The 14,452-nt window shown below is 40.7% G+C and overlaps 1 protein-coding gene and 1 long non-coding RNA gene across 6 annotated transcripts in view; one reads left to right on the top strand and one right to left on the bottom strand.

Moving 5' to 3' along the window:
- LOC104847692 overlaps window positions 1-6,525 on the bottom strand; it is an 18,572-nt gene extending 12,047 nt beyond the window's left edge. For 2 of the 4 annotated variants that reach the window (XR_776217.1, XR_776215.1), the window contains exons 1-2: window positions 6,459-6,525; window positions 5,718-5,859 (exon numbers count right to left, since the gene is read on the bottom strand). This is a non-coding gene — a long non-coding RNA (uncharacterized LOC104847692). Of the gene's footprint in view, window positions 1-3,352; window positions 3,390-4,104; window positions 4,216-5,717; window positions 5,860-6,458 lie in introns of those variants that run through there. The other 2 variants (XR_776216.1, XR_776214.1) reach the window with 2 other exon arrangements.
- Clpb (caseinolytic mitochondrial matrix peptidase chaperone subunit B) overlaps window positions 1-14,452 on the top strand; it is a 140,248-nt gene that overhangs the window by 32,628 nt on the left and 93,168 nt on the right. The gene's annotated exons all lie outside the window — the stretch shown is intronic.

Raw genomic sequence — 14,452 nt, 5'->3', positions numbered from 1 at the left:
GCCCCCTTTCTTTAAAGATGTTCAAAGTTGGGAACTCAGAAAAATATCCTTGATGACCACCTCTGCCCCTGCAGAGTGGGTCCAAAGACTGGCACAGTCAGGAGGTCTGAGAGTGTGGGGGGTTGGGGTTCATGGGCGCTACCTTCCCGGCGCTCAAGCGATGGCAGCCGGGGCAGGAGAAGGCGTGGCTCTCCTTCCCGCAGTCCTTTCTTTAAAGATGTTCAAAGTTGGGAACTCAGAAAAATATCCTTGATGACCACCTCTGCCCCTGCAGAGTGGGTCCAAAGACTGGCACAGTCAGGAGGTCTGAGAGTGTGGGGGGTTGGGGTTCATGGGCGCTACCTTCCCGGCGCTCAAGCGATGGCAGCCGGGGCAGGAGAAGGCGTGGCTCTCCTTCCCGCAGTGGAACAGGGCCCAGGCTACCTCCAGGCGCTGGAGCGATGGTTGCCTGGCCGGGAGAAGGCGTGGCTCCTGTTTGTTTGTTTTGAGATAGGATCTCACTATGTACTTCAGGCTGGCCTGTGTACAGCTTGCTATGTAGTTCAGGCTCACTGTGTACCCCAGGCTGGTCTCCAACTCATGGCAATCCTCCTGCCTCAGCCTCCCAAGTGCTGGGATTACAATATGCACCACCATGCCTGGAAAAAGGAATGCTTTTAAATAAATCAGACTGCACTTCAGTAGCTGCCAATGAAACTGATGGTTAGAGTTACCAATTTTAATTCTCCATTCAAGCAGGTCATTAAGGCTTTTGTCTTCCAGAAATCTTCATGTTTGGAAGGGTCCTAAGTAGAGAGGAAGGCCACAGAACTGGGAATTTTGGATACAAGGGTGATCTGCCTTTTAGCTTTCCTTAAATTGGGTTTCTCATTTGTTCCTTGACTGTGAATTTATTCTTAGTTTTATTTGTTGTCTTAACTCCAAGCACTTACCCTTTAAAAGATAATTGATATTATTCTAGGGGTACAGCTCAGATAAAGTACTTGATTTCCTAGCACACTCAAGGTCCTGGATTCAATCCTTAGCACTACCATGGGGTAGGGAGATAATAATATAAATCAGCTTTGCAGTTAGGAGACCTGGAATCCAATCTTAGTTTTGACCTTTAGTTGAATTTCAGAATTCCATGGACATCTGTTTTTCCATGAGAAATTACTTATTTCTACATTAGTAAATACCTGCTCTGAGCTAGGCCTTACAGTAGTCTCTGGAGGATCGGGGACCTTGGTGGATTTCACATCCTGACTTGGAAAAGCAGTGCAAGTAAAGAAACATAATATATGGTGTCAACAGTGATGTCAGTGCAGAGTGTATGGGGTGTTACTGAAGAGGGGAGGCGAAAAGGACTTCATCTGGTAGCAGACTAGATACTCACTATCTCGTCAGACTCAGATACAATAATATATGTGCTACAGGTTATTAATCATGAGTTATTTCCCTTTGCCCATGTTAGACCTCTACACATATGTATTTATTCTCTACTACTGACACTGTACCCCACCCAGCCTTCTTCATTCACAGTTTGCAGATACAAACAGCCAGTGCTGAAGGAGGGCGTGTGTTTCTGGCTGGGTGTATTTTCACAGTTGAGACTGAATAGGCAATAACACAATACTTGAGAGTACTGTCAGGTAGTGATCAGATAGCTAGTAGATGTGCTTTTGGGGACATTTCTCTCTGAATCTAATGAGTTGTTGGTTTAACTGATTGTTCTGTCTTTCTCTAGGGTTATTAGCAAATCAGTGATGCTTGTTGAATAAAGTGAGAATTTAGTTTATTTGTATTTAGTTGCTTTGGTTTCTAGGACTGATTACTAATTTTTTAAAGACTTTGTGCCCTCCTCTCCCAGTCTCCACAGAAGACAAATTTTTATAGAAAATAGCACTCTTAGATTTATTTATTCACATCACAAAATTCTTTTGGGCCCCTACTGTTTGCCAGGTACTGTTCTAGGTACTTGAAATAACATCATTGGTTACCTGGCAAAGATCCCCACCCAGATAGAGCTCATTTCTTTACTCAGGATAGAACCTAGGCGGAGGGGGGCACAGGCAGACAATAAACAGTAATATAATTCATAAGTAAGCCATGTAATATATGAGAAAATAAGTGCCATGGAAAAAAGGAAAAATAGAACCTGTAAAAAGGAAGTACCAGTACGTTGGTTAGGGTGAGTAGGCCTTGATTGATAAGTGCCTTGTGAGTAGTCTTGAGAGATTATTGTGTTCATACCAACACAGCCTACCACTTAAGTTTCTCCTTATTAGAGTGTACTGATCCCCATAAGATTAATCACCAAAGCCTTCTGGAATCATAATGGTTAGAATTGAAATGCCTCCTCCTTTGAATTGGATTTGCATGGAGGGAAAAAACAGCACTCCTTGACTAGAGGCTGAAAGTAGAGAACTTCGACCTTCTTTGGAATGTTGGCAGCCCAAGTGCTCAAAGAGATGCTGAGAGTAGCCCAGTCTTTTTACTTTCAAGTGCCTATTTAATGTGTTAAATCCTTGGGAATATAGAATACAGTAGTCTCCATCTTTAAGGAATTTATGTCTTACAAACTTTTATTTCTCTATATGTTTATTATTTAGTTTTGAGGATATATATATATATATATATATATATATATATATATATATATATATATATATATATATATATATATATATATATATATATATATATATATATATATATATATATATAGTGTTGTCGTAAATTTTTAAAATATGCATAGAAACATAACATAATTTATTCCCTTTTATTTCTAAAGAGGGTTTGAAGTGACTTAAATATAAATATAAATACACACAGGAGAGTTAAAACTGGATCATGATCAGAAATCTTATTGGTAAAAGGAGAGATAATTGTATCAAGATTGAACCAAAGGTTTTCTTTTTCTGAAAATAGGTTTATTGTTTTTGTAAAAATAATATAGAGAGGAAAGTGGCAGTCACCTGAATTCCCTCTGTCTAGACATTTATCATGGTACACACACTTATTTGTGTTATAATTTGACATAAATGAGACTATGCTATCTTTACTCACTGTAAATGAAGTAATTAGTGAAATTAAATATTACTTTAGATAGAATTTCTTGACACAAGGCAAAAAGGGGATGTAGGGGATTTTTTGTTGCTGTTGTTCTTTAGGAGAGAAGAACTTTATTCTTTAGGAGAGAAGAACTTTATTCTGACTTCCTTTACATTATCATTTTATTCATCCCATAAACATTTTTTAAAAGTATCTTGTGTCAGATGCTGATGTGGTGGGTCATGGAGGGATTCAGAGGAATAAGCAGTCACAGTCTTTGCCTTAAAAGAAGCTTACTTCGACTACTGACATCAAGGACTTGAGTGATGTGATGCCCATTGTCCTCAGCAGCAATTCTGCCAAAGATTTGCCAACATTCTATTAGGGCAGTTCTTTTGCTAGCCCCAGTAACAGCTTGGGTGTAGTGTTGACTGAAGCAGCAGTCAATGGGGTCTGGCCCCCTTCTCCACAGTGACCCCTTGATAAGCCTTATGCCACAAGGCACTTGTTTAGCCTGAGTCTGGGTGCCTCATTCTGTGTTGCACTCTGACCCAGCCTAGCTAAAGGCTAAGCCACAGGGTCTCAGGATGATACTGTTACTTAGCATAACCTTCACTGGCTAGTGCAAATATGCCCAGCCTTCAGCTAAATTCAATTAGTCTTTAAGAAAGGAAAGAAATCCAATTTTACCAAACACGGACAGACGGTGGAAAGCACTTTGATGTTACAACTTCTCAGTGATGCTTTACTTAGTCACAAGTTCATAAGCAAGAAGGCTTAATTACTTGGGGAAACACAAGATTAAAACTGGACACAATGGCTGAGTATCCGCTCTCGGGTGACTTGATTCGAACCCATGCAACCCAGTTCGTGTGTGGTGCAAACTTTGATGTGTGCTGTGACAAGCTGAAAGTCATGACCCCCTTGGGGAAGCTCCTTCAGATGCCATTTATGGGGTATGTAGGCGGAGAGGCAGGGTCTGCCAGGCCTGTTTGCCCAACTTTGATGTCCAAGCAGCCACAGGCCCAACTATTTGCTCTTTCACTGAGGGATAGATTCGGAGCCTCCTACCTTTCGGAGTAGACAATAGCCAGCAATGGAGTGTGACGACTGTTGACCATTCCAGAAGCCTGGTGGACCAGAACAGGGCTTTGGGAGGTACAGAGCCTGGGGAGCCAAAAGCTGTTTATAGGACATTCATTTTTCCATCTGTGGCTTTACTTAAAGCCCTTGTGATAGTTGGATATGTTTTTAGCAGATACCAAGTACTGCTTTACTCTCTGCCCAGTAACCCTAAGATATTTGTAAATTGGAAGTCTTTCCTATTCCCTTCTTCAGAAAATACATATAGGAGATAGTGGTGTGGTAGAAAAGTGGTATAATTAAAATTTTCTTTAAAAAGAAGTTGTCAAAACACATGTCTGATAAAGGGAGAGCATCTAGAATAGACAAAGAACTCTTATAAATCAGTAACAAAAAGACAATAAAAATTTTTAAATATGGGCAAAAGATCTTGGCAGATATTTCACAAAGAAGAGAAAGATGGCACATATCCACATGTGAAGATACTCAGCATTAGTAATCATTAGGGAAATGCAAATTAAGATACAATCAGCTATCGTTGTGTACTTATTACAACAGCTAAAATTTAGAAAAACTGACAATACCAAACCCCTGGAAAGGTTGCAAAACAACTGTCATACATTGCTAATAGGAAGGTATAATAGTTAAGCCACATTGGAAAACTGTTTGGCAGTTTCTTATAATGGTAAAACATACATTTACCATGAAGCCCAGCAATATCAACTCCTATGTATTTGTCCAAGAGAAAGATCTGCACAAAAACATTTATAATAGTTCGGTTCACATTTGCTAAAAACTGGAAATGACCCTTGTCCTTCAACTGGCAAATGACAAACTGGTACATACATACAGTGGGATAATACTGACATTAGAAAAGAAAAGAAAGCACAGACCACTTATATGTGCACCAACATGGATGACACTCAAAGCCTATGCGTGATTAAAGCCAATACAAAAAGCTACCCATTTGTATGATTTATATAATTCCATTTATATAACTTTTTGGAAAAGGCAGTGCTTTTGAAACAAACAAAAAAAATCAGGTTTGGTTTGGAAGTGGGAGGGGGATATAAAGTAACTTTCAGGGAAAAATAGAAAAAATACCTAGTATCTTGATTATGATGGGGGTTGCTTGACTACATATAATTATCAAAACTTGTCAAACTACATATTATAAAGAGGATGCATTTCACTATGTAAATGATACTTCATAAACTAACAGAAACTTGTTAAGCCATCATCCTTCTCTAATTTTCCTCATTCATTGTGACCAGTGGCATACTGAAAATTTGTATCAATGATGTCAAAATTAATTCATGTTAACAGCAACCTAGAATATTTTGGATTCTTATTATTGATGGTATCTCATATTAGAGAATTAGGAGTTCTTATTGATAGTAGAAAATGAAGATTTATGAATTTACAGTATCAGTGATGTTATAAAATATAGTTACTGATGAGTAGTGATAAATTAACTTTACCAATAGTATACACTGGGCTTACATAAAGTCACAAAATATATGATTTCATTCCATCAAAGAGAAAGTCCAGGGTACAGGATGGGGAGTTTTCCTCTCCCACACCATTCCTGGGCCCCTTACCTATGCTTTGTCAGGCAGGAGACTCCTATAGAGTGAGGCTGTAGTCCTTCAGGAGTGGAGATCCTGAAGGAAGACGACGGAGTGGGGACATTCTGCTTGGAGTCTACTTGGGCTCACTGGTTGCTTTCGAAAGGTCCTGCCTCTGAGAGGATAAGAACCTCAGGCCAAGCGCAAAGTATCTTCATAACTGTTTGAAATTCCCCACAAGAATCATCTCTCCCTCCTCCTCCCTTTGCTCCAGGAGTGCATTTCATCAGCATCGGAAGGACTGGTTCCCGGCACTGCCTTCCCTGGTTGGCCAGGGTCCCTGAGGAACTGAGCTAATGAGTGGATAACACGCATTTGCCAAGGCCTTCCTGGATGTGGTACCTGGGCTTTGTTAATTTTAAAATGCTGCCATCCTTGGCTGAAGACCATTTAATTCTCCCTCACGGCAGCCATTTATTTTTAGCATTTGCTTATTTTCCCTCCATCTTACTAAGGGGAGGGGGTGTTTAAGCCCTGTCTTTAAGAAACCACTGGCCCAAGCTTGCAGGAAAGACTCTATGGACTTTCCTTTGTGGGTCACAACAACTCCATTGGTGATCTTGGAGGCAGGAGCTGCTGCTGCCCACACAGCAAGACCGCTAGCAGCCTCTAGAAGGAGGCTGTCTTTTATTTCCAGGTGGCTAGAAGAAGGGCACTCCTGCACCTGTGCTCAAGTGTGCGTAATTAGAAAGTCTGAACATGTGGAGACCCTACCTTAGGACTACAGGGTCCCTTCCCAGGCCCCCAGCTTAGCTTTGTGCTACAGAGTGGTGCTTCATTCTGCCCAAGGAAGTAGGGCTTTGTGCTGTCAGATCTTCAGTGATGATGATGGTTGTCACTGATTGGGTGCCTTTTATGAGCCAGGTCCGGGTCAGGCTCTTCCCATGGTAGCTCTAAACTGAGGACAGTCCTAAAAGGGAGGAAGTATTATCCCTCCCTGTCTTATAAATAGGAAAAATGAAGGTCAGAGATGCCCAGGGTTGTGCTTATCCAGTTAGTAAAAGAGGCAGCCAGGATTTGAAACTGGGTCTCTCTGAACCCCAAATCTTGTTCTTTCCACTGGACTACATTGCCGGTTTGGGGAAAGGGTAGGGAACAAGGCTGTGCATGGACCAAGGGATGCTGGGACCAAGAGTCATATGGGGTTTCTTTATCCACTGTGTGCTGGACACATAAAAACAGACAAACCACTCCCACCCTCAAAAAGCTGATCATCAGGAATAAAACAAGTCCCACTTTGACTGCAGAGTGAGGCAGAATGGTCAGTGCCATAGGGAAGACTGCTAGAATGCTATGGAGAGATCATAGTATATAGATAAAAGGCCCTCTGTGAGGAAGTGGGCTTGATAGACGAACAGGATTTAATTGGTAAAAGTGGAGAGTGGACAGGCATTTCTAGAAAGATTCTTGTAAGCCCAGGCTCACAGGGTGATAAAGTAGTAGGAGGAGCTGGCAAGGTCCAGGGACCAGAGAGAGAGGAAAGACCTTAGTAAGCATTGCCCATGGTCCTCTCTGGCTGTGACAGTCCAGCTGTGGAACATGTGTGTGCCAGAACCTGGTTTTGAATTTAAATTCTGCCTCTTACTAGTTAGGTACTTCGGCAAATTCTTTCATTTTCTGTGATTGTTTTCCTGCCATAAAATTGGGATAATCAGTGGATCTACCTACTACCTAATGAAGCTGTTTTAAGGTTTAAATGTGTAAACATATAAAGTGTTTAGAATAATGCCTGCTGTATAGTATACACTTGAATAGGGTTTACTACTTTAATTAATAGTAACATAGTAATATACTAGCACTCATTATTATTACTAATATTGAAGCTGATTATGGGTTGTGCCAAAAGGACGTTAGTAAGTTACCTGTAAGTAAGCCTGCCTTTGATTAAGATGGGGAGTGTTACCTGTCTCTTGTCAGTAATGCCTAAGTCACTCAGAAGCCATAGGACTTTGGGGATTCTTTTCCAATCTTTTTCATCTAAAAAACTAGGCCTAGAACATGGGACCCCTAAGTAGGGTGCCCTGATGTGAGGCTGGCTTTTGTCCCAGATGGCCATCTGCCCAAACCAGGACAGTGCCCAGTATTTCCCAGCAGGGAAAGGAGGGTGAGGTGCTGGCCAAGTGCCCAGAATGCCAGCACCATGGCCCCAGAAAAGGGTTAGGCATTTCTTCTACTGCTGCTGCTATGGCCGATTATCTCTGAGTAACAAAGAATCATTTCTAATCCCATTTGGAATCGTTGTTCATGATAATCCTGTTTTATAGTAATGATATTCCAATTCCAGCATGCACCCGTTTCTAGTTTGGCAGATGCACGCCTTGACCTCAGGCAACCCAAGACACTGCTCCCTGGAAAGCAGTGCCAGCTCATTTGCCTAACGTGACAGTCTCAGGGTATCTCCTGCCCCCACTCCAGTGCTATATCCAATCCTGGGGTTCTTTGTTTAGTCTTATCTTCATAGAGTGTTTGTTGAAGACAGGAGAGTATCCATTGTTCATCCAGTTCAGCTGCTAGAGGAAGGCTGTTCATTTCTAGGAACTGTGATACAGTCCTATACTCAGACCTATATTTCTTTAAAAGATATCTTCTTGCTGGAGGGGAGTGGACTTCACACCTGTAATCCCAGCTACTTATGAGGCTGAGACAGGAGGATCACAAGTTTGAGACTAGCCTGGGCAATTTAGTAAGATCCTTCCTCGAAATAAAAAATAAAAAGGTCTGTGAAGTAGCTCAGCACAAAGACCCTAGTTTCAATCCCCAGTACCACACACAAAAAGATATCTTCTTTAAAAGCATCTGTGCCATCAACTGCTTATTTTTGTTTTGTTTTGTTTTTTTGGTGCCAGGGATTGAACTTGGGTCCTTGAGCACTTGCAAGGCAGACAGACGGTGGAACCACTGAGCTAAATCCCCAGCCCTCAACTGCTTATTTTAATAGAGCTTCCAGGCTGGAGGGGCAGGTGTCTGCAGAAGATATGGTAGATGTGTGTGTTTTAGCAAGGTGTGTGGCTGTCTCTCACAATATCTATATGAATAAAATATGATGTGGGAAATAGTAAATGGTGAATGTCCTGGTTTATTGTTTTTATATGAATAGATGTCAGACTAGAGGGCTAACTCAAGTTCTGGGCCATGGGGCTCTTTTCTACTTAGTAGTTAGTATCACTGGTTTCGTTGAGGTCATCAGTTAATGCCAGCCAAATTTGTAGATTAAATGAAGCTTGAAGACATACTGATTGATATATTAGGTGAAAGAACTGGGAACCTAAGAAAGTGATCTGAATGGGCCGGAGCAATAAATCTGCATTTATTAAATCTGTGTTTATAAAAATTAACAGGGAGCTGGGGATGTAGACCACTTTTCCAGCATGTACAAGGGCCTGGATTTGGTCCCTACCACGGGGATGAATATATAGGTCAGTTAATTAGAAACAAAAACCAATTGTAAAATCCAGGGTACACTACTAAGGAGCAGAGTATAGGAGCTGACTAAAAACTGTATGTGTGAGTCAGCAGTGCAGGGTCTAGGCCCTGGATGTGAACTGATTGAACAAATCCTTATTGTCCTATATAGGTTCTGTGTATAAAGAATCAAGGTGTTGAAGGCACAGTTCTTGCATTGCAGAGTATACGGCCTAGTTGTATGTAGCATTGTAGAAAGAACAGCAGTTCCAGAATCAGGCTGCTCGAGTTTAACCATTTAACAGTTTACCCCAGCATCATTTGGGTAGCGCATATGTTTACACACTGACTATCCCAAGCATTGCTTAGCCAGATGTCTTTTCAACCAGTTGATTCTTGTTTGTACAAAATACATTCATATGTCTGTTTGTTTTACATCAACTATTTTTTGCCTACTTTTTTATTTACAACGTTGTATTTGCCATTGATGTTTGTTTCTAGAGAAATGTAATAATAAATTCTGGTTATTTTCTTTTACTACTTTGTGTTTATTTTATTTGTGAAAAATAACCTATAATTTTGTGCTACAATCTATAAAAATGCTTATTATAAGTATATTAGGTATAACTTTTATACTTCTCCAGAATTCAGTGATATTCTTTTACATATAAAACAGACACATTTGGAACACTGAGTCTGAATAGGAAAGAAGTGCCAAAGATCTGCAAAAGAAAAAACTGAAAAAGAAAGAAATGTTCACTTATCAGAGAGGGAAAGTCTGTGTCATGAAATGGAAAGACAAAAAAAGATGTCTCCTTATTGTCAATTATTCGTAATACAGAAATTATGGAACTTGAAAGCAAAAATGAAACTAAAAAAATTCCAATAGTGGTCAATAATTCTATGGTTGGTTTTGACAGCATTGACCAACATCTAACAGGCTATCCTATAATAAAAAAGCAAGGAAAAAATATCATTATAAAATATTTATGCATCTTCTGGATCAAACAATATGGAACTCATTTGTTATTCAAAACAAAAGGGTTCAAAAGTCATTTACAATTTATATTAGGTCTAATAAACCAAATAATTGAAAAATAAGGGATAGTGAAACACCAACCAGGACGTCCATCATCAACGTCTTCACCATTACGTTTCGTGGGGAGACATTTTATTGAAATTATACCACCCACAGAAAAAAAAGGAAAGGCCAGCATGACAGTGTAAAGTGGGTTATTCAAAGAAAGACAGTAATGTAAGAAGAATTCAAAAAGAGACTAGATACTACTGTCCAAATTGTAACATTGTATTGTGTATTGAATGTTTTAAAATATAACATACACTTAAAAATTATTGAATACATTTGATAAAATGGTTGTTTTCATATTTCTTGTTATATTATCTTAGGAAAATTAACAAAAAATACTCAATTTTTGATCATCTTTTATTTAAATAATTGGACTAGTAAGTGGTTAAAGACCAGCTCTTTCTAGTTCTCTTTACTCATCTGCAAAATGGGAATAATAACAGCACCTACCTCAGCATTATGTGGTTGTAAAGATTAGGATGCTTGTAAAACGGGTTGGTACAGAGCACCAAGTACACTAAGTACACAATAGGTATCTGTAGCTGTTATTGGTATTATTTTTCTCGTTTTCTACTGAGTCAAGAGCTATACCACCTCCGTCATAATCCGATCGACCATTTGCACACAGAGAGGCTAGTCTGGGTCCATTCTATAGTAAGAAGCCCTAACAGCCAGGGCCTGACCATACTGGCCCACAGTTTGGTGACTACATGTTATGAACTACAGACTGGAAGATATGGAAGCATATTTAGAACTAGATTGAGGGTGTGATACTAGGATTGTGCCAGAAAGCCTGTGATGGGTGATGTTGATTTCTTGGCTCTTTGTTTAATAGGTAGTGTTTTCATTGAATCTTGCTGCTAATTATGTCACCTCTGTCTGGGCCTGTCCCTGATTTTGATTGCTGTCCAGCTCAGATTCCTTTTTACATTAGCTATCTACTATGACGTGTTTGCTTTAATTATTATCTAAAAAGATCACCATCCCTGGTAAATAGTAGGGGCTCAGTAACTTTGGGATGGTAAGATAATGGATGGTCAGATGCATGACAGCCAATGTGACTTAGGGAAATGTGCACCAGCTTTGGACTCCAACCGGCCTGGATTTGAATCTTGATTCCTGTGCTTAATGTGTTCATTTGGGTAACTCATGTTATCTTGCTGAGCCTGTTTGTTCATTTATGAAATGGGACTGATACCTCATTGCATGTTGTTATGAAGTTCTGAAATTTTGACTAACACATTATGACTGCTTTATTGTTCCTTTGGATGATTATTGATTTTGAGATAATAAACCAAAGATTATCCTCATTTGAGATTTGGAGTAAATTTTCTGCATAGGTAGCCTGCTGGCTACCCGATCTTTTTTCATTTCCTAAGGAAAATGACTTTAAAAAGCAAACTGCTCTCCCTGTCCTGTTCTCCCCAGCTCCTGCCTGTGTCATAGGGCCTCTAGAGTAAACATACACAAGTGCCTTTGCTCAGGCCACCAGCTTTCCTGATGCACCAGTAGATGGGTTACTGAATGAACCACAGCTCATTTGACTTTCCAGCAAACCTCCTGAGCTGTACTCTTTTGCCTTCCTCCCCTCATCGAGGTGTCCACAGGGTTGAATGGGTCGCTCTTTGTCTTCTCCTTTGGGGCTGTGACACTCATCACAGTGACTATGTTTAAATGTGTATGTGGCGGGGGCATCTTCTGAGGCTCTGCATTGTGTGAGGGATGACCTGGTGCTGGGGTCACTGCCCTCCTTGCTTCACCAACTCCAGCTGCTTGCCGGTCATCTTTGACACGTGCCTGGCCCAGCACCAGCCTCCACTCACAGTACAGGCTTCCTGTGAAGAGCCCAGGTCCTTACAGCCACTGAGAGCGGAAGGCCTTAACATCAATCAATCTAACTGCCCTCGCATGCATCGGGACTCCTCACATGCCCTGAAAGCAAGAGCTTATGAGGTCAGTGTGAGCCAGGCTTCCAACATGTGCTCCCACTTCTAATCTAATTACAGCCAGATCAGCAAATTAATTGGCCATGCCTCCCGAGGGAATTTCATGAATCCCAGGAGCTGCCACTTATGGACCACCTTCCTGTTCCTTTTCTTGGTTTCTTCTGGGAACTACCCCAGAAAGGCCCAAGAAAGGCCTGATACCAAGGAGAGAAAGATAGAGGTTTCCACACCTAACCACCTGTGGTCTAATTTAGACCTTCCTGTGTGAGAAGGCTACATAGGGACCTTTCTCCCTTATTCTCATAAAATAAAATGACTTCATTTGTTCATATTTCATTCATGTATTCATGTAGTCATTCAGAAAACATCTGTTGACTGCCTGGTATGATCCAGGCACTAAGCAAGAAATTGAGAAGTAAGTTTGAGACACGGTCCTTGCCCCATGGTCTAGGGAAAAAGAAAGTTATAGTAAACAGGCAGTCATAATACAGTATGATAGAGGTCACCTACCATGATGGCAGGAACTAAGTACTGTGCAGACAGAGAGGAAGGCAGGGACCCAGGCTGGGAGTGAGAGAAGCGTCAGTTGAATTGGTGATGGTGTCAGTGAGGAGCTTGCAAAGTGAAACAGCATTAACCGCCTGAAGCAAGGGCATCTTTGGCCTCTGATGAACTTAGGGAGCTCCTTATTTTAACTCTCAGCCACTGAGATCAGATAGGACTTAGAAATTCTCCAGTTGAAGAGGTTTCCTGGAAGAATAACTTTTTGGAATAAATAGTCAAGTTCAATTAATGTATAAATAGAAGGGGATATGGAATCAGCTGTTATTTTAAAATCATCTGCCCATGTTGCTGCACATAGTATCCATCCTGTAGCTTCTGACTGTTGCGTCATGTTTCGTAGTGTGTGGCTACCACATTATCTTTTCCTCCAAGTGCCTGCAACTCCACATTGCTGCAAAATAAGTGATGATCAGTCTCCCATGTTTCCCTCTGTGGGCCTGCATAAGAACTTCTCTGGAAAATACTTACTCAGGAAGTGCTAGGTCACAAGGTAAGGAACTTTAACTTGATGAAGTGCTATGAGATTGACTTCCAGAGTGGCTACACTAGTGTGTATCCTGATAGTGCATGAGGAGTCTCAGATCCCCATGTCCTCACCAACACTTGGCATTTTTCGGCTTTCTAACTTCTGTTAATATGCTGAATTTAAAGTGACACCTAATTATTGCTTTATTTTCATTTCTCTAATAATAAATGATCCTGAGAATCTTTTCAGTTATACTCAATAATATATATTTTTGTTTGTTTGTTTCCTCTTCTGAGAATTGACTCTGCATATCCTGGCCTTGTTTCTTTGTTGGGCTTCCCCATCCTAACATTTCTGAATTGAGACAAAATACTTCTACAGACTATTACCTGAGTGTCAGTATAGGGAAGTGAGGGACAATAGCACACTCCTCTCATGCTGCGGATATTCTCTTCTTTCCCACATTAGTAAGGAGAATAGGATTTCTGGGGATTATCTCTAGCCTGTGAGGTTGGTACCAGCATCTGTAGAGCTACTCACATTTAAGCACTGGTATATCTTTCCACAGATCACTAGAGGCCACATCCTGAGCAGGCTGAGAGAATTGCTGATACACTTAAGCCTTTGAGAAGCCTTTGCATGCAGAGTAGTTCTTTTGAGCAGAAATGTTTCCTGTTACAGAAAAACATAATTGAATGGAATGGTGTGATTTGCCTCCTTTAATCCAGCTGTTAAGAATCACAGAGGCCTAGTCCTATGACACAACGTGTTTGGTACTAGCTACTCAAATTTAAGGCAGTGATATCTAAACCCAAACATGGTGCAGGTGTATGTTGGAACAAAGGGAAGGTTCTCCTTTGGTGAAGCCCCTCTGATAAGCAGTGCCTTCTTCCTTCTGTGCCATCAGCTTCTCTTCTTCTTAGAGTCCTTAGGAATTTTTTGTTTTGGTTTGGTTTTGGTACCAGGGATCAGTCATGGGTCCTTGATATTGCGAGGCAGGCAGCGGAACCACTGAGCTATTAAATCCCCGGCCCAGCTTCTCTTCTTCTTGATGACTCTGTGCTCCACATGTCATCCAAGCAGGCCCACTCACCATTTCCTCATGTACATGACTGTTCCCATTTGGAGATTTTTTTTCCTGCCATAGCAAAAATCATTTCATTTCAAACATCCCGCACTGCTGCTTCTGAGTGCTTTTTAATTTTTTTTTTTTTTTTTTTTTTTTTTTTTTTCTTTCCTTCCT

Source organism: Fukomys damarensis, unplaced genomic scaffold, assembly GCF_012274545.1.
Source record: "Fukomys damarensis isolate Sample0158 unplaced genomic scaffold, DMR_v1.0_HiC HiC_scaffold_16, whole genome shotgun sequence".
Taxonomy (NCBI): Eukaryota; Metazoa; Chordata; class Mammalia; order Rodentia; family Bathyergidae; genus Fukomys; species Fukomys damarensis.
Note: the sequence above shows the minus strand (reverse complement) of the source record. Positions and strands in the feature narration are given on the sequence as shown.